The sequence below is a fragment of the Pseudophryne corroboree genome, chromosome 8, assembly GCF_028390025.1.
Source record: "Pseudophryne corroboree isolate aPseCor3 chromosome 8, aPseCor3.hap2, whole genome shotgun sequence".
Lineage (NCBI taxonomy): Eukaryota > Metazoa > Chordata > Amphibia > Anura > Myobatrachidae > Pseudophryne > Pseudophryne corroboree.
Window position 1 is genome coordinate 459,958,557 of NC_086451.1, and position 23,223 is coordinate 459,981,779.

The following is a 23,223-nucleotide window of genomic DNA, read 5'->3' on the forward strand; positions in this document are numbered from 1 at the left end:
GAGGATTAGATCCTAGTTACACAGAGATTGTATATTCATCATGGTGTCTATGGAGTCTGTAGGAGACAATTATTCTGCTGGTTCCTAATTCTATCTCCTTATTACAGGAAGGATGTCGGACTACAACACCACCAGCAGTGAGTATCCTGTAATGTGCCGCTGTGTCCTGTGTCCTCCCTTGGTGTTACCCTCACACGCAGACATGTCACTGTATTATACTCACACGCAGACATGTCACTGTATTACCCTCACACGCAGACATGTCACTGTATTATACTCACACGCAGACATGTCACTGTATTATACTCACACACAGACATGTCACTGTATTACCCTCACACGCAGACATGTCACTGTATTACCCGCACACGCAGACATGTCACTGTATTACCCTCGCACGCAGACATGTCACTGTATTACCCTCACACACAGACATGTCACTGTATCACCCTCACACGCAGACATGTCACTTTATTACCCTCGCACGCAGACATGTTACTGTATTACCCTCACATGCAGACATGTCACTGTATTACCCTCACACAAAGACATGTCGCTGTATTACCCTCACACGCAGACATGTCACTGTTTTACCCTCACACGCAACCATGTCACTGTATTACCCTCACGCGCAGACATGTCACTGTATTACCCTCACATGCAGCCATGTCACTGTGTTACCCTCACACGCAGACATGTCACTGTATTACCCTCACACGCAGACATGTCACTCTATTACCCTCACACGCAGACATGTCACTGTATTATCCTGACACACAGACATGTCACTGTATTACCCTCACACGCAGACATGTCACTGTGTTACCCTCACACGCAGACATGTCACCGTATTACCCTCACACGCAGACATGTGACCGTATTACCCTCACACGCAGACATGTCACTGTATTACCCTTACATGCAGACATGTCACTGAATTACCCTCACACGAAGACATGTCACTGTATTACACTCACACGCAGACGTGTCACTGTATTACCCTCACACGCAACCATGTCACTGTATTACCCTCACACGCAGACATGTCACTGTATTACCCTCACATGCAGCCATGTCACTGTGTTACCCTCACACGCAGACATGTCACTGTATTACCCTCACACGCAGACATGTCACTCTATTACCCTCACATGCAGACATGTCACTGTATTATCCTCACACGCAGACATGTCACTGTATTACCCCCACACGCAACCATGTCACTGTATTACCCTCATACGCAGACATGTCACTGTATTACCCTCACACGCAGCCATGTCACTGTGTTACCCTCACACGCAGACATGTCACTGTATTACCCTCACACGCAGACATGTCACTCTATTACCCTCGCACGCAGACATGTCACTGTATTATCCTCACACACAGACATGTCACTGTATTACCCTCACACGCAGACATGTCACTGTATTACCCTCACACACTGACATGTCACTGTATTACCCTCACATGCAGATATGTCGGTGTATTACCCTCACACGCAGACATGTCACTGTATCACCCTCACACGCAGACATGTCACTGTATTACCCTCACACGCAGACATGTCACTGTATTACCCTCACACACAGAGATGTCACTGTGTTACCCTCACATGCTGACATGTCACTGTATTACCATCACACGCAGACATGTCACTGTATTACCGTCACACGCAGACATGTCACTGTATTACCCTCACACGCAGACATGTCACTGTATTACCATCACACGCAGACATGTCACTGTATCACCCTCACACGCAGACATGTCACTATATCACCCTCACACGCAGATATGTCGCTGTATTACCCTCACACGCAGACATGTCACTGTATCACCCTCACACGCAGACATGTCACTGTATTACCCTCACACGCAGACATGTCACTGTATTACCCTCACACGCAGACATGTCACTGTATTACCCTCACACGCAGACATGTCACTGTATTACCCTCACACGCAGACATGTCACTGTATTACCCTCACATGCAGTCATGCCACTGTATTACCCTCACACACAGACATGTCACCGTATTACCCTCACACGCAGACATGTCACTGTATTACCCTCACATGCAGACATGTCACTGTAATACCCTCACATGCAGACATGTCACTGTATTACCCTCACATGCAGTCATGCCACTGTATTACCCTCACACGAAGACATGTCACTGTATTACCCTCACACGCAGACATGTCACTGTATTACCCTCACACGCAGACATGTCACTGTATTACCCTCACACACAGACATGTCACTGTATTACCCTCACACGCAGACATGTCACTGTGTTACCCTCACACGCAGACATGTCACTGTGTTACCCTCACACGCAGACATCTCACTGTATAACCCTCACACGCAGACATGGTTACTCGGTCTCCGTGGGGTGTATATAGTATAATCACTGTACAGTGTGTCAGGGGGCTGCTCTGTCTCTGTGGGGTGTATATAATGTAATCACTGTACAGTGTGTGTGACAGGGCTGCTATGTGTCTGTGGGGTGTATATAGTATAATCACTGTACAGTGTGTGTGAGGGGGCTGCTCGGTCTCTGTGAGGTGTATATAGTGTAACCACTGTACAGTGTGTGTGAGGGGGCTGCTCTGTCTCTGTGGGGTGTATATAATGTAATCACTGTACAGTGTGTGTGACAGGGCTGCTATGTGTCTGTGGGGTGTATATAGGCCCTCATTCCGAGTTGTTCGCTCGGTATTTTTCATCGCATCGCAGTGAAAATCCGCTTAGTACGCATGCGCAAAGTTCGCACTGCGACTGCGCCAAGTAACTTTACTATGAAGAAAGTATTTTTACTCACGGCTTTTTCTTCGCTCCGGCGATCGTAATGTGATTGACAGGAAATGGGTGTTACTGGGCGGAAACACGGCGTTTCAGGGGCGTGTGGCTGAAAACGCTACCGTTTCCGGAAAAAACGCAGGAGTGGCCGGAGAAACGGTGGGAGTGCCTGGGCGAACGCTGGGTGTGTTTGTGACGTCAACCAGGAACGACAAGCACTGAACTGATCGCACAGGCAGAGTAAGTCTGAAGCTACTCTGAAACTGCTAAGTAGTTAGTAATCGCAATATTGCGCATACATCGGTCGCAATTTTAAGAAGCTAAGATTCACTCCCAGTAGGCGGCGGCTTAGCGTGTGTAACTCTGCTAAATTCGCCTTGCGACCGATCAACTCGGAATGAGGGCCATAGTGTAATCACTGTACAGTGGGGGTAATTCCAAGTTGATCGCAGCAGGAAATTTTTTAGCAGTTGGGCAAAACTATGTGGACTGCAGGGGGGGGGGGGGGGGGTAGATATAACATTTGTAGAGAGAGTTAGATTTGGGTGAGTTATTTTGTTTCTGCGCAGGGTAAACACTGGCTGCTTTATTTTTACACTACATTTTAGATTGCAGATTGAACTCACCACACCCAAATCTATCTCTTTCTGCACATGTTATATCTGCCCCCCCCCCCCCCCTGCAGTGCACATGGTTTTGCTAAAAAATGTCCTGCTGCGATCATCTTGGAATTACCCCCAGTATGTGTGAGGGGGCTGCTCTGTGTCTGTGGGGAGTATATAGTGTAATCACTGTACAGTGTGTGTGTGATGGGGTTGCTCTGTCTCTGTGGGGTGTATATAGTGTAATCACTGTACAGTGTGTGTGAGGGGGTTGCTCTATCTCTGTGGGGTGTATATAGTGTAATCACTGTACAGTGTGTGTGAGGAGGCTGCTCTGTCTCTGTGGGGTGTATATAGTGTAATCACTGTACAGTGTGTGTGAGGGCTGCTCTGTCTCTGTGGGCTGTATATAGTGTAATCACTGTACATTGTGTGTGAGGGGGATCTCTGTCTCTGTGGGGTGAATATAGTGTAATCACTGTACAGTGTGTGTGAGGGGGCTCCTCTGTCTCTGTGGGGTGTATATAGTGTAATCACTGTACAGTGTGTGTGAGGGCTGCGCTGTCTCTGGGGTGTATATAGCGTAATCACTGTACAGTGTGTGTCAGGGGGCTGCTCTGTCTCTGTGGGGTGTATATAGTGTAATCACTGTACAGTGTGTGTGAGGTGGCTGCTCTGTTTCTGTGGGGTGTATATAGTGTAATCACTGTACAGTGTGTGTGAGGGCTGCTCTGTCTCTGGGGTGTATATAGTATAATCACTGTACATTGTGTGTGTGAGGGGGCTGCTCTGTCTCTGTGGGGTGTATATAGTGTAATCACTGTACAGTGTGTGTGAGGGCTGCTCTGTCTCTGTGGGGTGTATATAGTGTAATCACTGTACAGTGTGTGTGTGTGTGTGTGTGTGTGTGTGTGTGAGGGGGCTGCTCTGTCTCTGTGGGGTGTATATAGTGTAATCACTGTACAGTGTGTGAGGGGGATCTCTGTCTCTGTGGGGTGTATATAGGATAATCACTGTACAGTGTGTGTGAGGGAGCTGCTCTGTCTCTGTGGGGTGTATATAGTGTAATCACTGTACAGTGTGTGAGGGGGCTGCTCTGTGTCTGTGGGGTGTATATAGTGTAATCACTACAGTGTGTGAGGGGGCTGCTGTGTGTCTCTGTGGGATGTATATAATGTAATCACTGTACAGTGTGTGTGAGGGGGCTGCTCTGTCTCTGTGGGGTGTATATAGTGTAATCACTGTACAGTGTGTGTGAGGGGGCTGCTCTGTCTCTGTGGGGTGTATATAGGCCCTCATTCCGAGTTGTTCGCTCGTTCTTTTTCATCGCATCGCAGTGAAAATCCGCTTAGTACGCATGCGCAATGTTCGCACTGCGACTGCGCCAAGTAACTTTACTATGAAGAAAGTATTTTTACTCACGGCTTTTTCTTCGCTCCGGCGATCGTAATGTGATTGACAGGAAATGGGTGTTACTGGGCGGAAACACGGCGTTTCAGGGGCGTGTGGCTGAAAACGCTACCGTTTCCGGAAAAAACGCAGGAGTGGCCGGAGAAACGGTGGGAGTGCCTGGGCGAACGCTGGGTGTGTTTGTGACGTCAACCAGGAACGACAAGCACTGAAATGATCGCACAGGCAGAGTAAGTCTGGAGCTACTCAGAAACTGCTAAGTAGTTAGTAATCGCAATATTGCGAATACATCGGTCGCAATTTTAAGAAGCTAAGATTCACTCCCAGTAGGCGGCGGCTTAGCGTGTGTAACTCTGCTAAATTCGCCTTGCGACCGATCAACTCGGAATGAGGGCCATAGTGTAATCACTGTACAGTGTGTGTGAGGGGGTTGCTCTATCTCTGTGGGGTGTATATAGTGTAATCACTGTACAGTGTGTGTGAGGAGGCTGCTCTGTCTCTGTGGGGTGTATATAGTGTAATCACTGTACAGTGTGTGTGAGGAGGCTGCTCTGTCTCTGTGGGGTGTATATAGTGTAATCACTGTACAGTGTGTGTGAGGGCTGCTCTGTCTCTGTGGGGTGTATATAGTGTAATCACTGTACATTGTGTGTGAGGGGGATCTCTGTCTCTGTGGGGTGAATATAGTGTAATCACTGTACAGTGTGTGTGAGGGGGCTCCTCTGTCTCTGTGGGGTGTATATAGTGTAATCACTGTACAGTGTGTGTGAGGGCTGCGCTGTCTCTGGGGTGCATATAGCGTAATCACTGTACAGTGTGTGTCAGGGGGCTGCTCTGTCTCTGTGGGGTGTATATAGTGTAATCACTGTACAGTGTGTGTGAGGGGGCTGCTCTGTCTCTGTGGGGTGTATATAGTGTAATCCATGTTCAGTGTGTGTGAGGGCTGCTCTGTCTCTGTGGGGTGTATATAGTATAATCACTGTACATTGTGTGTGTGAGGGGGCTGCTCTGTCTCTGTGGGGTGTATATAGTGTAATCACTGTACAGTGTGTGTGAGGGCTGCTCTGTCTCTGGGGTGTATATAGTATAATCACTGTACATTGTGTGTGTGAGGGGGCTGCTCTGTCTCTGTGGGGTGTATATAGTGTAATCACTGTACAGTGTGTGTGAGGGCTGCTCTGTCTCTGTGGGGTGTATATAGTGTAATCACTGTACAGTGTGTGTGTGAGGGAGCTGCTCTGTCTCTGTGGGGTGTATATAGTGTAATCACTGTACAGTGTGTGAGGGGGATCTCTGTCTCTGTGGGGTGAATATAGGATAATCACTGTACAGTGTGTGTGAGGGAGCTGCTCTGTCTCTGTGGGGTGTATATAGTGTAATCACTGTACAGTGTGTGAGGGGGCTGCTCTGTGTCTGTGGGGTGTATATAGTGTAATCACTACAGTGTGTGAGGGGGCTGCTGTGTGTCTCTGTGGGGTGTATATAGTGTAATCACTGTACAGTGTGTGTGAGGGGGCTGCTCTGTCTCTGTGGGGTGTATATAGTGTAATCACTGTACAGTGTGTGTGAGGGGGCTGCTCTGTCTCTGTGGGGTGTATATAGTGTAATCACTGTACAGTGTGTGTGAGGGGGTTGCTCTATCTCTGTGGGGTGTATATAGTGTAATCACTGTACAGTGTGTGTGAGGAGGCTGCTCTGTCTCTGTGGGGTGTATTTAGTGTAATCACTGTACAGTGTGTGTGAGGAGGCTGCTCTGTCTCTGTGGGGTGTATATAGTGTAATCACTGTACAGTGTGTGTGAGGGCTGCTCTGTCTCTGTGGGGTGTATATAGTGTAATCACTGTACATTGTGTGTGAGGGGGATCTCTGTCTCTGTGGGGTGAATATAGTGTAATCACTGTACAGTGTGTGTGAGGGGGCTCCTCTGTCTCTGTGGGGTGTATATAGTGTAATCACTGTACAGTGTGTGTGAGGGCTGCGCTGTCTCTGGGGTGTATATAGCGTAATCACTGTACAGTGTGTGTCAGGGGGCTGCTCTGTCTCTGTGGGGTGTATATAGTATAATCACTGTACATTGTGTGTGTGAGGGGGCTGCTCTGTCTCTGTGGGGTGTATATAGTGTAATCACTGTACAGTGTGTGTGAGGGCTGCTCTGTGTCTGTGGGGTGTATATAGTGTAATCACTGTACAGTGTGTGTGAGGGGGCTGCTCTGTCTCTGTGGGGTGTATATAGTGTAATCACTGTACAGTGTGTGTGAGGGGGTTGCTCTATCTCTGTGGGGTGTATATAGTGTAATCACTGTACAGTGTGTGTGAGGAGGCTGCTCTGTCTCTGTGGGGTGTATATGGTGTAATCACTGTACAGTGTGTGTGAGGAGGCTGCTCTGTCTCTGTGGGGTGTATATAGTGTAATCACTGTACAGTGTGTGTGAGGGCTGCTCTGTCTCTGTGGGGTGTATATAGTGTAATTACTGTACATTGTGTGTGAGGGGGATCTCTGTCTCTGTGGGGTAAATATAGTGTAATCACTGTACAGTGTGTGTGAGGGGGCTCCTCTGTCTCTGTGGGGTGTATATAGTGTAATCACTGTACAGTGTGTGTGAGGGCTGCGCTGTCTCGGGTGTATATAGCGTAATCACTGTACAGTGTGTGTCAGGGGGCTGCTCTGTCTCTGTGGGGTGTATATAGTATAATCACTGTACATTGTGTGTGTGAGGGGGCTGCTCTGTCTCTGTGGGGTGTATATAGTGTAATCACTGTACAGTGTGTGTGAGGGCTGCTCTGTCTCTGGGGTGTATATAGTGTAATCACTGTACAGTGTGTGTGAGGGGGCTGCTCTGTCTCTGTGGGGTGTATATAGTGTAATCACTGTACAGTGTGTGTGAGGGGGTTGCTCTATCTCTGTGGGGTGTATATAGGGTAATCACTGTAAAGTGTGTGTGAGGAGGCTGCTCTGTCTCTGTGGGGTGTATATAGTGTAATCACTGTACAGTGTGTGTGAGGAGGCTGCTCTGTCTCTGTGGGGTGTATATAGTGTAATCACTGTACAGTGTGTGTGAGGGCTGCTCTGTCTCTGTGGGGTGTATATAGTGTAATCACTGTACATTGTGTGTGAGGGGGATCTCTGTCTCTGTGGGGTGAATATAGTGTAATCACTGTACAGTGTGTGTGAGGGGCTCCTCTGTCTCTGTGGGGTGTATATAGTGTAATCACTGTACAGTGTGTGTGAGGGCTGCGCTGTCTCTGGGGTGTATATAGCGTAATCACTGTACAGTGTGTGTCAGGGGGCTGCTCTGTCTCTGTGGGGTGTATATAGTGTAATCACTGTACAGTGTGTGTGAGGGGGCTGCTCTGTCTCTGTGGGGTGTATATAGTGTAATCACTGTACAGTGTGTGTGAGGGCTGCTCTGTCTCTGTGGGGTGTATATAGTATAATCACTGTACATTGTGTGTGTGAGGGGGCTGCTCTGTCTCTGTGGGGTGTATATAGTGTAATCACTGTACAGTGTGTGTGAGGGCTGCTCTGTCTCTGTGGGGTGTATATAGTGTAATCACTGTACAGTGTGTGTGTGAGGGGGCTGCTCTGTCTCTGTGGGGTGTATATAGTGTAATCACTGTACAGTGTGTGAGGGGGATCTCTGTCTCTGTGGGGTGAATATAGGATAATCACTGTACAGTGTGTGTGAGGGAGCTGCTCTGTCTCTGTGGGGTGTATATAGTGTAATCACTGTACAGTGTGTGTGAGGGTCTGCTCTGTCTCTGTGGGGTGTATATAGTGTAATCACTATACAGTGTGCGAGGGGGCTGCTGTTTGTCTGTGGGGTGTATATAGTGTAATCACTGTACAGTGTGTGTGAGGGGGCTGCTCTGTCTCTGTGGGGTGTATATAGTGTAATCACTGTACAGTGTGTGTGAGGGGGCTGCTCTGTCTCTGTGGGGTGTATATAGTGTAATCACTGTACAGTGTGTGTGAGGGGTTGCTCTGTCTCTGTGGGGTGTATATAGTGTAATCACTGTACAGTGTGTGTGAGGGGGATACTCTGTCTCCGTAGGGTGTATATAGTGTAATCACTTTACAGTGTGTGTGAGGGGGCTGCCCTGTCTCTGTGGGGTGTATATAGTGTAATCACTGTACAGTGTGTGTGAGGGGGCTGCTCTGTCTCTGTGGGGTGTATATAGTGTAATCACTGTACAGTGTGTGTGAGGGGGTTGCTCTATCTCTGTGGGGTGTATATAGTGTAATCACTGTACAGTGTGTGTGAGGAGGCTGCTCTGTCTCTGTGGGGTGTATATGGTGTAATCACTGTACAGTGTGTGTGAGGAGGCTGCTCTGTCTCTGTGGGGTGTATATAGTGTAATCACTGTACAGTGTGTGTGAGGGCTGCTCTGTCTCTGTGGGGTGTATATAGTGTAATTACTGTACATTGTGTGTGAGGGGGATCTCTGTCTCTGTGGGGTAAATATAGTGTAATCACTGTACAGTGTGTGTGAGGGGGCTCCTCTGTCTCTGTGGGGTGTATATAGTGTAATCACTGTACAGTGTGTGTGAGGGCTGCGCTGTCTCGGGTGTATATAGCGTAATCACTGTACAGTGTGTGTCAGGGGGCTGCTCTGTCTCTGTGGGGTGTATATAGTATAATCACTGTACATTGTGTGTGTGAGGGGGCTGCTCTGTCTCTGTGGGGTGTATATAGTGTAATCACTGTACAGTGTGTGTGAGGGCTGCTCTGTCTCTGTGGGGTGTATATAGTGTAATCACTGTACAGTGTGTGTGAGGGGGCTGCTCTGTCTCTGTGGGGTGTATATAGTGTAATCACTGTACAGTGTGTGTGAGGGGGCTGCTCTGTCTCTGTGGGGTGTATATAATGTAATCACTGTACAGTGTGTGAGGGGGCTGCTCTGTCTCTGGGGTGTATATAGTGTAATCACTGTACAGTGTGTGAGGGGGCTGCTCTGTCTCTGTGGGGTGTATATAGTGTAATCACTGTACAGTGTGTGTGAGGGGGCTGCTCTGTCTCTGTGGGGTGTATATAGTGTAATCACTGTACAGTGTGTGTGAGGGGGTTGCTCTATCTCTGTGGGGTGTATATAGTGTAATCACTGTACAGTGTGTGTGAGGAGGCTGCTCTGTCTCTGTGGGGTGTATATGGTGTAATCACTGTACAGTGTGTGTGAGGAGGCTGCTCTGTCTCTGTGGGGTGTATATAGTGTAATCACTGTACAGTGTGTGTGAGGGCTGCTCTGTTTCTGTGGGGTGTATATAGTGTAATTACTGTACATTGTGTGTGAGGGGGATCTCTGTCTCTGTGGGGTAAATATAGTGTAATCACTGTACAGTGTGTGTGAGGGGGCTCCTCTGTCTCTGTGGGGTGTATATAGTGTAATCACTGTACAGTGTGTGTGAGGGCTGCGCTGTCTCGGGTGTATATAGCGTAATCACTGTACAGTGTGTGTGAGGGGGCTGCTCTGTCTCTGTGGTGTGTATATAGTGTAATCACTGTACAGTGTGTGTGAGGGGGTTGCTCTATCTCTGTGGGGTGTATATAGTGTAATCACTGTAAAGTGTGTGTGAGGAGGCTGCTCTGTCTCTGTGGGGTGTATATAGTGTAATCACTGTACAGTGTGTGTGAGGAGGCTGCTCTGTCTCTGTGGGGTGTATATAGTGTAATCACTGTACAGTGTGTGTGAGGGCTGCTCTGTCTCTGTGGGGTGTATATAGTGTAATCACTGTACATTGTGTGTGAGGGGGATCTCTGTCTCTGTGGGGTGAATATAGTGTAATCACTGTACAGTGTGTGTGAGGGGCTCCTCTGTCTCTGTGGGGTGTATATAGTGTAATCACTGTACAGTGTGTGTGAGGGCTGCGCTGTCTCTGGGGTGTATATAGCGTAATCACTGTACAGTGTGTGTCAGGGGGCTGCTCTGTCTCTGTGGGGTGTATATAGTGTAATCACTGTACAGTGTGTGTGAGGGGGCTGCTCTGTCTCTGTGGGGTGTATATAGTGTAATCACTGTACAGTGTGTGTGAGGGCTGCTCTGTCTCTGTGGGGTGTATATAGTATAATCACTGTACATTGTGTGTGTGAGGGGGCTGCTCTGTCTCTGTGGGGTGTATATAGTGTAATCACTGTACAGTGTGTGTGAGGGCTGCTCTGTCTCTGTGGGGTGTATATAGTGTAATCACTGTACAGTGTGTGTGTGAGGGGGCTGCTCTGTCTCTGTGGGGTGTATATAGTGTAATCACTGTACAGTGTGTGAGGGGGATCTCTGTCTCTGTGGGGTGAATATAGGATAATCACTGTACAGTGTGTGTGAGGGAGCTGCTCTGTCTCTGTGGGGTGTATATAGTGTAATCACTGTACAGTGTGTGTGAGGGTCTGCTCTGTCTCTGTGGGGTGTATATAGTGTAATCACTATACAGTGTGCGAGGGGGCTGCTGTTTGTCTGTGGGGTGTATATAGTGTAATCACTGTACAGTGTGTGTGAGGGGTTGCTCTGTCTCTGTGGGGTGTATATAGTGTAATCACTGTACAGTGTGTGTGAGGGGGATACTCTGTCTCCGTAGGGTGTATATAGTGTAATCACTTTACAGTGTGTGTGAGGGGGCTGCCCTGTCTCTGTGGGGTGTATATAGTATAATCACTGTACAGTGTGTGTGAGGAGGCAGCGCTGTCTCTGTGGGGTGTATATAGTGTGATCACTGTACAGTGTGTGTGAGGGGGCTGCTCTGTCTCTGTGGGGTATATATAGTGTAATCACTGTACAGTGTGTGTTAGGGGGGATCTCTGTCTCTGTGGGGTGAATATAGTGTAATCACTGCACAGTGTGTGTGAGGGGGCTGCTCTGTCTCTGTGGGGTGTATATATAGTGTAATCACTGAACAGTGTGTGTTAGGGGGATCTCTGTCTCTGTGGGGTGTATATAGTGTAATCACTGTACAGTGTGTGAGGGGGGCTGCTCTGTCTCTGGGGTGTATATAGTGTAATCACTGTACAGTGTGTGTGAGGGGGCTGCTCTGTCTCTGTGGGGTGTATATAATGTAATCACTGTACAGTGTGTGAGGGGGCTGCTCTGTCTCTGGGGTGTATATAGTGTAATCACTGTACAGTGTGTGAGGGGGCTGCTCTGTCTCTGTGGGGTGTATATAGTGTAATCACTGTACAGTGTGTGTGAGGGGGTTGCTCTATCTCTGTGGGGTGTATATAGTGTAATCACTGTACAGTGTGTGTGAGGAGGCTGCTCTGTCTCTGTGGGGTGTATTTAGTGTAATCACTGTACAGTGTGTGTGAGGAGGCTGCTCTGTCTCTGTGGGGTGTATATAGTGTAATCACTGTACAGTGTGTGTGAGGGCTGCTCTGTCTCTGTGGGGTGTATATAGTGTAATCACTGTACATTGTGTGTGAGGGGGATCTCTGTCTCTGTGGGGTGAATATAGTGTAATCACTGTACAGTGTGTGTGAGGGGGCTCATCTGTCTCTGTGGGGTGTATATAGTGTAATCACTGTACAGTGTGTGTGAGGGCTGCGCTGTCTCTGGGGTGTATATAGCGTAATCACTGTACAGTGTGTGTCAGGGGGCTGCTCTGTCTCTGTGGGGTGTATATAGTATAATCACTGTACATTGTGTGTGGGAGGGGGCTGCTCTGTCTCTGTGGGGTGTATATAGTGTAATCACTGTACAGTGTGTGTGAGGGCTGCTCTGTGTCTGTGGGGTGTATATAGTGTAATCACTGTACAGTGTGTGTGAGGGGGCTGCTCTGTCTCTGTGGGGTGTATATAGTGTAATCACTGTACAGTGTGTGTGAGGAGGCTGCTCTGTCTCTGTGGGGTGTATGTGGTGTAATCACTGTACAGTGTGTGTGAGGAGGCTGCTCTGTCTCTGTGGGGTGTATATAGTGTAATCACTGTACAGTGTGTGTGAGGGCTGCTCTGTCTCTGTGGGGTGTATATAGTGTAATTACTGTACATTGTGTGTGAGGGGGATCTCTGTCTCTGTGGGGTAAATATAGTGTAATCACTGTACAGTGTGTGTGAGGGGGCTCCTCTGTCTCTGTGGGGTGTATATAGTGTAATCACTGTACAGTGTGTGTGAGGGCTGCGCTGTCTCGGGTGTATATAGCGTAATCACTGTACAGTGTGTGTCAGGGGGCTGCTCTGTCTCTGTGGGGTGTATATAGTATAATCACTGTACATTGTGTGTGTGAGGGGGCTGCTCTGTCTCTGTGGGGTGTATATAGTGTAATCACTGTACAGTGTGTGTGAGGGCTGCTCTGTCTCTGTGGGGTGTATATAGTGTAATCACTGTACAGTGTGTGTGAGGGGGCTGCTCTGTCTCTGTGGGGTGTATATAGTGTAATCACTGTACAGTGTGTGTGAGGGGGTTGCTCTATCTCTGTGGGGTGTATATAGGGTAATCACTGTAAAGTGTGTGTGAGGAGGCTGCTCTGTCTCTGTGGGGTGTATATAGTGTAATCACTGTACAGTGTGTGTGAGGAGGCTGCTCTGTCTCTGTGGGGTGAATATAGTGTAATCACTGTACAGTGTGTGTGAGGTCTGCTCTGTCTCTGTGGGGTGTATATAGTGTAATCACTGTACATTGTGTGTGAGGGGGATCTCTGTCTCTGTGGGGTGAATATAGTGTAATCACTGTACAGTGTGTGTGAGGGGCTCCTCTGTCTCTGTGGGGTGTATATAGTGTAATCACTGTACAGTGTGTGTGAGGGCTGCGCTGTCTCTGGGGTGTATATAGCGTAATCACTGTACAGTGTGTGTCAGGGGGCTGCTCTGTCTCTGTGGGGTGTATATAGTGTAATCACTGTACAGTGTGTGTGAGGGGGCTGCTCTGTCTCTGTGGGGTGTATATAGTGTAATCACTGTACAGTGTGTGTGAGGGCTGCTCTGTCTCTGTGGGGTGTATATAGTATAATCACTGTACATTGTGTGTGTGAGGGGGCTGCTCTGTCTCTGTGGGGTGTATATAGTGTAATCACTGTACAGTGTGTGTGAGGGCTGCTCTGTCTCTGTGGGGTGTATATAGTGTAATCACTGTACAGTGTGTGTGTGTGTGAGGGGGCTGCTCTGTCTCTGTGGGGTGTATATAGTGTAATCACTGTACAGTGTGTGAGGGGGATCTCTGTCTCTGTGGGGTGAATATAGGATAATCACTGTACAGTGTGTGTGAGGGAGCTGCTCTGTCTCTGTGGGGTGTATATAGTGTAATCACTGTACAGTGTGTGTGAGGGTCTGCTCTGTCTCTGTGGGGTGTATATAGTGTAATCACTATACAGTGTGCGAGGGGGCTGCTGTTTGTCTGTGGGGTGTATATAGTGTAATCACTGTACAGTGTGTGTGAGGGGGCTGCTCTGTCTCTGTGGGGTGTATATAGTGTAATCACTGTACAGTGTGTGTGAGGGGGCTGCTCTGTCTCTGTGGGGTGTATATAGTGTAATCACTGTACAGTGTGTGTGAGGGGTTGCTCTGTCTCTGGGGTGTATATAGTGTAATCACTGTACAGTGTGTGTGAGGGGGATACTCTGTCTCCGTAGGGTGTATATAGTGTAATCACTTTACAGTGTGTGTGAGGGGGCTGCCCTGTCTCTGTGGGGTGTATATAGTGTAATCACTGTACAGTGTGTGTGAGGGGGCTGCTCTGTCTCTGTGGGGTGTATATAGTGTAATCACTGTACAGTGTGTGTGAGGGGGTTGCTCTATCTCTGTGGGGTGTATATAGTGTAATCACTGTACAGTGTGTGTGAGGAGGCTGCTCTGTCTCTGTGGGGTGTATATGGTGTAATCACTGTACAGTGTGTGTGAGGAGGCTGCTCTGTCTCTGTGGGGTGTATATAGTGTAATCACTGTACAGTGTGTGTGAGGGCTGCTCTGTCTCTGTGGGGTGTATATAGTGTAATTACTGTACATTGTGTGTGAGGGGGATCTCTGTCTCTGTGGGGTAAATATAGTGTAATCACTGTACAGTGTGTGTGAGGGGGCTCCTCTGTCTCTGTGGGGTGTATATAGTGTAATCACTGTACAGTGTGTGTGAGGGCTGCGCTGTCTCGGGTGTATATAGCGTAATCACTGTAAAGTGTGTGTCAGGGGGCTGCTCTGTCTCTGTGGGGTGTATATAGTATAATCACTGTATATTGTGTGTGTGAGGGGGCTGCTCTGTCTCTGTGGGGTGTATATAGTGTAATCACTGTACAGTGTGTGTGAGGGCTGCTCTGTCTCTGTGGGGTGTATATAGTGTAATCACTGTACAGTGTGTGTGAGGGGGCTGCTCTGTCTCTGTGGGGTGTATATAGTGTAATCACTGTACAGTGTGTGTGAGGGGGCTGCTCTGTCTCTGTGGGGTGTATATAATGTAATCACTGTACAGTGTGTGAGGGGGCTGCTCTGTCTCTGGGGTGTATATAGTGTAATCACTGTACAGTGTGTGAGGGGGCTGCTCTGTCTCTGTGGGGTGTATATAGTGTAATCACTGTACAGTGTGTGTGAGGGGGCTGCTCTGTCTCTGTGGGGTGTATATAGTGTAATCACTGTACAGTGTGTGTGAGTGGGTTGCTCTATCTCTGTGGGGTGTATATAGTGTAATCACTGTACAGTGTGTGTGAGGAGGCTGCTCTGTCTCTGTGGGGTGTATATGGTGTAATCACTGTACAGTGTGTGTGAGGAGGCTGCTCTGTCTCTGTGGGGTGTATATAGTGTAATCACTGTACAGTGTGTGTGAGGGCTGCTCTGTCTCTGTGGGGTGTATATAGTGTAATTACTGTACATTGTCTGTGAGGGGGATCTCTGTCTCTGTGGGGTAAATATAGTGTAATCACTGTACAGTGTGTGTGAGGGGGCTCCTCTGTCTCTGTGGGGTGTATATAGTGTAATCACTGTACAGTGTGTGTGAGGGCTGCGCTGTCTCGGGTGTATATAGAGTAATCACTGTACAGTGTGTGTCAGGGGGCTGCTCTGTCTCTGTGGGGTGTATATAGTATAATCACTGTACATTGTGTGTGTGAGGGGGCTGCTCTGTCTCTGTGGGGTGTATATAGTGTAATCACTGTACAGTGTGTGTGAGGGCTGCTCTGTCTCTGTGGGGTGTATATAGTGTAATCACTGTACAGTGTGTGTGAGGGGGCTGCTCTGTCTCTGTGGTGTGTGTATATAGTGTAATCACTGTACAGTGTGTGTGAGGGGGTTGCTCTATCTCTGTGGGGTGTATATAGTGTAATCACTGTAAAGTGTGTGTGAGGAGGCTGCTCTGTCTCTGTGGGGTGTATATAGTGTAATCACTGTACAGTGTGTGTGAGGAGGCTGCTCTGTCTCTGTGGGGTGTATATAGTGTAATCACTGTACAGTGTGTGTGAGGGCTGCTCTGTCTCTGTGGGGTGTATATAGTGTAATCACTGTACATTGTGTGTGAGGGGGATCTCTGTCTCTGTGGGGTGAATATAGTGTAATCACTGTACAGTGTGTGTGAGGGGCTCCTCTGTCTCTGTGGGGTGTATATAGTGTAATCACTGTACAGTGTGTGTGAGGGCTGCGCTGTCTCTGGGGTGTATATAGCGTAATCACTGTACAGTGTGTGTCAGGGGGCTGCTCTGTCTCTGTGGGGTGTATATAGTGTAATCACTGTACAGTGTGTGTGAGGGGGCTGCTCTGTCTCTGTGGGGTGTATATAGTGTAATCACTGTACAGTGTGTGTGAGGGCTGCTCTGTCTCTGTGGGGTGTATATAGTATAATCACTGTACATTGTGTGTGTGAGGGGGCTGCTCTGTCTCTGTGGGGTGTATATAGTGTAATCACTGTACAGTGTGTGTGAGGGCTGCTCTGTCTCTGTGGGGTGTATATAGTGTAATCACTGTACAGTGTGTGTGTGAGGGGGCTGCTCTGTCTCTGTGGGGTGTATATAGTGTAATCACTGTACAGTGTGTGAGGGGGATCTCTGTCTCTGTGGGGTGAATATAGGATAATCACTGTACAGTGTGTGTGAGGGAGCTGCTCTGTCTCTGTGGGGTGTATATAGTGTAATCACTGTACAGTGTGTGTGAGGGTCTGCTCTGTCTCTGTGGGGTGTATATAGTGTAATCACTATACAGTGTGCGAGGGGGCTGCTGTTTGTCTGTGGGGTGTATATAGTGTAATCACTGTACAGTGTGTGTGAGGGGGCTGCTCTGTCTCTGTGGGGTGTATATAGTGTAATCACTGTACAGTGTGTGTGAGGGGGCTGCTCTGTCTCTGTGGGGTGTATATAGTGTAATCACTGTACAGTGTGTGTGAGGGGTTGCTCTGTCTCTGTGGGGTGTATATAGTGTAATCACTGTACAGTGTGTGTGAGGGGGATACTCTGTCTCCGTAGGGTGTATATAGTGTAATCACTTTACAGTGTGTGTGAGGGGGCTGCCCTGTCTCTGTGGGGTGTATATAGTATAATCACTGTACAGTGTGTGTGAGGAGGCAGCGCTGTCTCTGTGGGGTGTATATAGTGTGATCACTGTACAGTGTGTGTGAGGGGGCTGCTCTGTCTCTGTGGGGAATATATAGTGTAATCACTGTACAGTGTGTGTTAGGGGGATCTCTGTCTCTGTGGGGTGTATATAGTGTAATCACTGTACAGTGTGTGAGGGGGGCTGCTCTGTCTCTGGGGTGTATATAGTGTAATCACTGTACAGTGTGTGTGAGGGGGCTGCTCTGTCTCTGTGGGGTGTATATATAGTGTAATCACTGCACAGTGTGTGTGAGGGGGCTGCTCTGTCTCTGTGGGGTGTATATATAGTGTAATCACTGAACAGTGTGTGTTAGGGGGGATCTCTGTCTCTGTGGGGTGAATATAGTGTAATCACTGCACAGTGTGTGTGAGGGGGCTGCTCTGTCTCTGTGGGGTGTATATATAGTGTAATCACTGAACAGTGTGTGTTAGGGGGATCTCTGTCTCTGTGGGGTGTATATAGTGTAATCACTGTACAGTGTGTGAGGGGGGCTGCTCTGTCTCTGGGGTGTATATAGTGTAATCACTGTACAGTGTGTGTGAGGGGGCTGCTCTGTCTCTGTGGGGTGTATATAATGTAATCACTGTACAGTGTGTGAGGGGGGCTGCTCTGTCTCTGGGGTGTATATAGTGTAATCACTGTACAGTGTGTGAGGGGGCTGCTCTGTCTCTGTGGGGTGTATATAGTATAATCACTGTACATTGTGTGTGAGGGGGCTGCTCTGTCTCTGTGGGGTGTATATAGTGTAATCACTGTACAGTGTGTGTGAGGGCTGCTCTGTCTCTGTGGGGTGTATATAGTGTAATCACTGTACAGTGTGTGTGAGGGGGCTGCTCTGTCTCTGTGGGGTGTATATAGTGTAATCACTGTACAGTGTGTGTGAGGGGGTTGCTCTATCTCTGTGGGGTGTATATAGTGTAATCACTGTAAAGTGTGTGTGAGGAGGCTGCTCTGTCTCTGTGGGGTGTATATAGTGTAATCACTGTACAGTGTGTGTGAGGAGGCTGCTCTGTCTCTGTGGGGTGTATATAGTGTAATCACTGTACAGTGTGTGTGAGGGCTGCTCTGTCTCTGTGGGGTGTATATAGTGTAATCACTGTACATTGTGTGTGAGGGGGATCTCTGTCTCTGTGGGGTGAATATAGTGTAATCACTGTACAGTGTGTGTGAGGGGCTCCTCTGTCTCTGTGGGGTGTATATAGTGTAATCACTGTACAGTGTGTGTGAGGGCTGCGCTGTCTCTGGGGTGTATATAGCGTAATCACTGTACAGTGTGTGTCAGGGGGCTGCTCTGTCTCTGTGGGGTGTATATAGTGTAATCACTGTACAGTGTGTGTGAGGGGGCTGCTCTGTCTCTGTGGGGTGTATATAGTGTAATCACTGTACAGTGTGTGTGAGGGCTGCTCTGTCTCTGTGGGGTGTATATAGTATAATCACTGTACATTGTGTGTGTGAGGGGGCTGCTCTGTCTCTGTGGGGTGTATATAGTGCAATCACTGTACAGTGTGTGTGAGGGCTGCTCTGTCTCTGTGGGGTGTATATAGTGTAATCACTGTACAGTGTGTGTGTGAGGGGGCTGCTCTGTCTCTGTGGGGTGTATATAGTGTAATCACTGTACAGTGTGTGAGGGGGATCTCTGTCTCTGTGGGGTGAATATAGGATAATCACTGTACAGTGTGTGTGAGGGAGCTGCTCTGTCTCTGTGGGGTGTATATAGTGTAATCACTGTACAGTGTGTGTGAGGGTCTGCTCTGTCTCTGTGGGGTGTATATAGTGTAATCACTATACAGTGTGCGAGGGGGCTGCTGTTTGTCTGTGGGGTGTATACAGTGTAATCACTGTACAGTGTGTGTGAGGGGGCTGCTCTGTCTCTGTGGTGTGTATATAGTGTAATCACTGTACAGTGTGTGTGAGGGGGCTGCTCTGTCTCTGTGGGGTGTATATAGTGTAATCACTGTACAGTGTGTGTGAGGGGTTGCTCTGTCTCTGTGGGGTGTATATAGTGTAATCACTGTACAGTGTGTGTGAGGGGGATACTCTGTCTCCGTAGGGTGTATATAGTGTAATCACTTTACAGTGTGTGTGAGGGGGCTGCCCTGTCTCTGTGGGGTGTATATAGTATAATCACTGTACAGTGTGTGTGAGGAGGCAGCGCTGTCTCTGTGGGGTGTATATAGTGTGATCACTGTACAGTGTGTGTGAGGGGGCTGCTCTGTCTCTGTGGGGTATATATAGTGTAATCACTGTACAGTGTGTGTTAGGGGGGATCTCTGTCTCTGTGGGGTGAATATAGGCCTTCATTCCGAGTTGTTCGCTCGTTCTTTTTCATCGCATCGCAGTGAAAATCCGCTTAGTACGCATGCGCAAAGTTCGCACTGCGACTGCGCCAAGTAACTTTACTATGAAGAAAGTATTTTTACTCACGGCTTTTTCTTCGCTCCGGCGATCGTAATGTGATTGACAGGAAATGGGTGTTACTGGGCGGAAACACGGCGTTTCAGGGGCGTGTGGCTGAAAACGCTACCGTTTCCGGAAAAAACGCAGGAGTGGCCGGAGAAACGTTGGGAGTGCCTGGGCGAACGCTGGGTGTGTTTGTGACGTCAACCAGGAACGACAAGCACTGAACTGATCGCACAGGCAGAGTAAGTCTGGAGCTACTCTGAAACTGCTAAGTAGTTAGTAATCGCAATATTGCGAATACATCGGTCGCAATTTTAAGAAGCTAAGATTCACTCCCAGTAGGCGGCGGCTTAGCGTGTGTAACTCTGCTAAATTCGCCTTGCGACCGATCAACTCGGAATGAGGGCCATAGGCCCTCATTCCGAGTTGTTCGCTCGTTCTTTTTCATCGCATCGCAGTGAAAATCCGCTTAGTACGCATGCGCAAAGTTCGCACTGCGACTGCGCCAAGTAACTTTACTATGAAGAAAGTATTTTTACTCACGGCTTTTTCTTCGCTCCGGCGATCGTAATGTGATTGACAGGAAATGGGTGTTACTGGGCGGAAACACAGCGTTTCAGGGGCGTGTGGCTGAAAACGCTACCGTTTCCGGAAAAAACGCAGGAGTGGCCGGAGAAACGGTGGGAGTGCCTGGGCGAACGCTGGGTGTGTTTGTGACGTCAACCAGGAACGACAAGCACTGAACTGATCGCACAGGCAGAGTAAGTCTGGAGCTACTCTGAAACTGCTAAGTAGTTAGTAATCGCAATATTGCGAATACATCGGTCGCAATTTTAAGAAGCTAAGATTCACTCCCAGTAGGCGGCGGCTTAGCGTGTGTAACTCTGCTAAATTCGCCTTGCGACCGATCAACTCGGAATGAGGGCCCTAGTGTAATCACTGCACAGTGTGTGTGAGGGGGCTGCTCTGTCTCTGTGGGGTGTATATATAGTGTAATCACTGAACAGTGTGTGTTAGGGGGATCTCTGTCTCTGTGGGGTGTATATAGTGTAATCACTGTACAGTGTGTGAGGGGGGCTGCTCTGTCTCTGGGGTGTATATAGTGTAATCACTGTACAGTGTGTGTGAGGGGGCTGCTCTGTCTCTGTGGGGTGTATATAATGTAATCACTGTACAGTGTGTGAGGGGGCTGCTCTGTCTCTGGGGTGTATATAGTGTAATCACTGTACAGTGTGTGAGGGGGCTGCTCTGTCTCTGTGGGGTGTATATAGTGTAATCACTGTACAGTGTGTGAGGGGGATCTCTGTCTCTGTGGGGTGAATATAGGATAATCACTGTACAGTGTGTGTGAGGGAGCTGCTCTGTCTCTGTGGGGTGTATATAGTGTAATCACTGTACAGTGTGTGTGAGGGTCTGCTCTGTCTCTGTGGGGTGTATATAGTGTAATCACTATACAGTGTGCGAGGGGGCTGCTGTTTGTCTGTGGGGTGTATATAGTGTAATCACTGTACAGTGTGTGTGAGGGGGCTGCTCTGTCTCTGTGGTGTGTATATAGTGTAATCACTGTACAGTGTGTGTGAGGGGGCTGCTCTGTCTCTGTGGGGTGTATATAGTGTAATCACTGTACAGTGTGTGTGAGGGGTTGCTCTGTCTCTGTGGGGTGTATATAGTGTAATCACTGTACAGTGTGTGTGAGGGGGATACTCTGTCTCCGTAGGGTGTATATAGTGTAATCACTTTACAGTGTGTGTGAGGGGGCTGCCCTGTCTCTGTGGGGTGTATATAGTATAATCACTGTACAGTGTGTGTGAGGAGGCAGCGCTGTCTCTGTGGGGTGTATATAGTGTGATCACTGTACAGTGTGTGTGAGGGGGCTGCTCTGTCTCTGTGGGGTATATATAGTGTAATCACTGTACAGTGTGTGTTAGGGGGGATCTCTGTCTCTGTGGGGTGAATATAGGCCCTCATTCCGAGTTGTTCGCTCGTTCTTTTTCATCGCATCGCAGTGAAAATCCGCTTAGTACGCATGCGCAAAGTTCGCACTGCGACTGCGCCAAGTAACTTTACTATGAAGAAAGTATTTTTACTCACGGCTTTTTCTTCGCTCCGGCGATCGTAATGTGATTGACAGGAAATGGGTGTTACTGGGCGGAAACACGGCGTTTCAGGGGCGTGTGGCTGAAAACGCTACCGTTTCCGGAAAAAACGCAGGAGTGGCCGGAGAAACGGTGGGAGTGCCTGGGCGAACGCTGGGTGTGTTTGTGACGTCAACCAGGAACGACAAGCACTGAAATGATCGCACAGGCAGAGTAAGTCTGGAGCTACTCTGAAACTGCTAAGTAGTTAGTAATCGCAATATTGCGAATACATCGGTCGCAATTTTAAGAAGCTAAGATTCACTCCCAGTAGGCGGCGGCTTAGCGTGTGTAACTGTGCTAAATTCGCCTTGCGACCGATCAACTCGGAATGAGGGCCATAGGCCCTTATTCCGAGTTGTTCGCTCGTTCTTTTTCATCGCATCGCAGTGAAAATCCGCTTAGTACGCATGCGCAAAGTTCGCACTGCGACTGCGCCAAGTAACTTTACTATGAAGAAAGTATTTTTACTCACGGCTTTTTCTTCGCTCCGGCGATCGTAATGTGATTGACAGGAAATGGGTGTTACTGGGCGGAAACACGGCGTTTCAGGGGCGTGTGGCTGAAAACGCTACCGTTTCCGGAAAAAACGCAGGAGTGGCCGGAGAAACGGTGGGAGTGCCTGGGCGAACGCTGGGTGTGTTTGTGACGTCAACCAGGAACGACAAGCACTGAACTGATCGCACAGGCAGAGTAAGTCTGGAGCTACTCTGAAACTGCTAAGTAGTTAGTAATCGCAATATTGCGAATACATCGGTCGCAATTTTAAGAAGCTAAGATTCACTCCCAGTAGGCGGCGGCTTAGCGTGTGTAACTCTGCTAAATTCGCCTTGCGACCGATCAACTCGGAATGAGGGCCCTAGTGTAATCACTGCACAGTGTGTGTGAGGGGGCTGCTCTGTCTCTGTGGGGTGTATATATAGTGTAATCACTGAACAGTGTGTGTTAGGGGGATCTCTGTCTCTGTGGGGTGTATATTGGCCCTCATTCCGAGTTGATCGGTCGCAAGGCGAATTTAGCAGAGTTACACACGCTTAGTCTACGCCTACTGGGAGTGTATCTTAGCATCTTAAAAGTGCGAACGAAGTTTACGCAATATTGCGAACAAAAAAAACAGCAGTTTTAGAGTAGCTCCAGACTTACTCTGCCTGTGCGATCAGTTCAGTGCTTGTCGTTCCTGGTTTGACGTCACAAACACTCCCAGCGTTCGCCCAGACACTCCCCCGTTTCTCCGGCCACTCCTGCGTTTTTTCCGGAAACGGTAGCGTTTTCAGCCACACGCCCATAAAACGCCGTGTTTCCGCCCAGTAACACCCATTTCCTGTCAATCACACTACGTTCGCCGGTGCGAACAAAAAGCCGTGAGTAAAAATCCTTTCTTCATAGCAGAA

General features: G+C 48.6%; 1 long non-coding RNA gene across 1 annotated transcript in view; it reads left to right on the plus strand.

The window, feature by feature from the left end:
- The window catches only part of LOC134949637 (uncharacterized), a 121,067-nt gene that overhangs the window by 2,314 nt on the left and 95,530 nt on the right, over positions 1 to 23,223 (plus strand). The window contains exon 2 of the long non-coding RNA XR_010183182.1: positions 108 to 137. This is a non-coding gene — a long non-coding RNA (uncharacterized LOC134949637). The remainder of the gene's footprint in view (positions 1 to 107; positions 138 to 23,223) is intronic.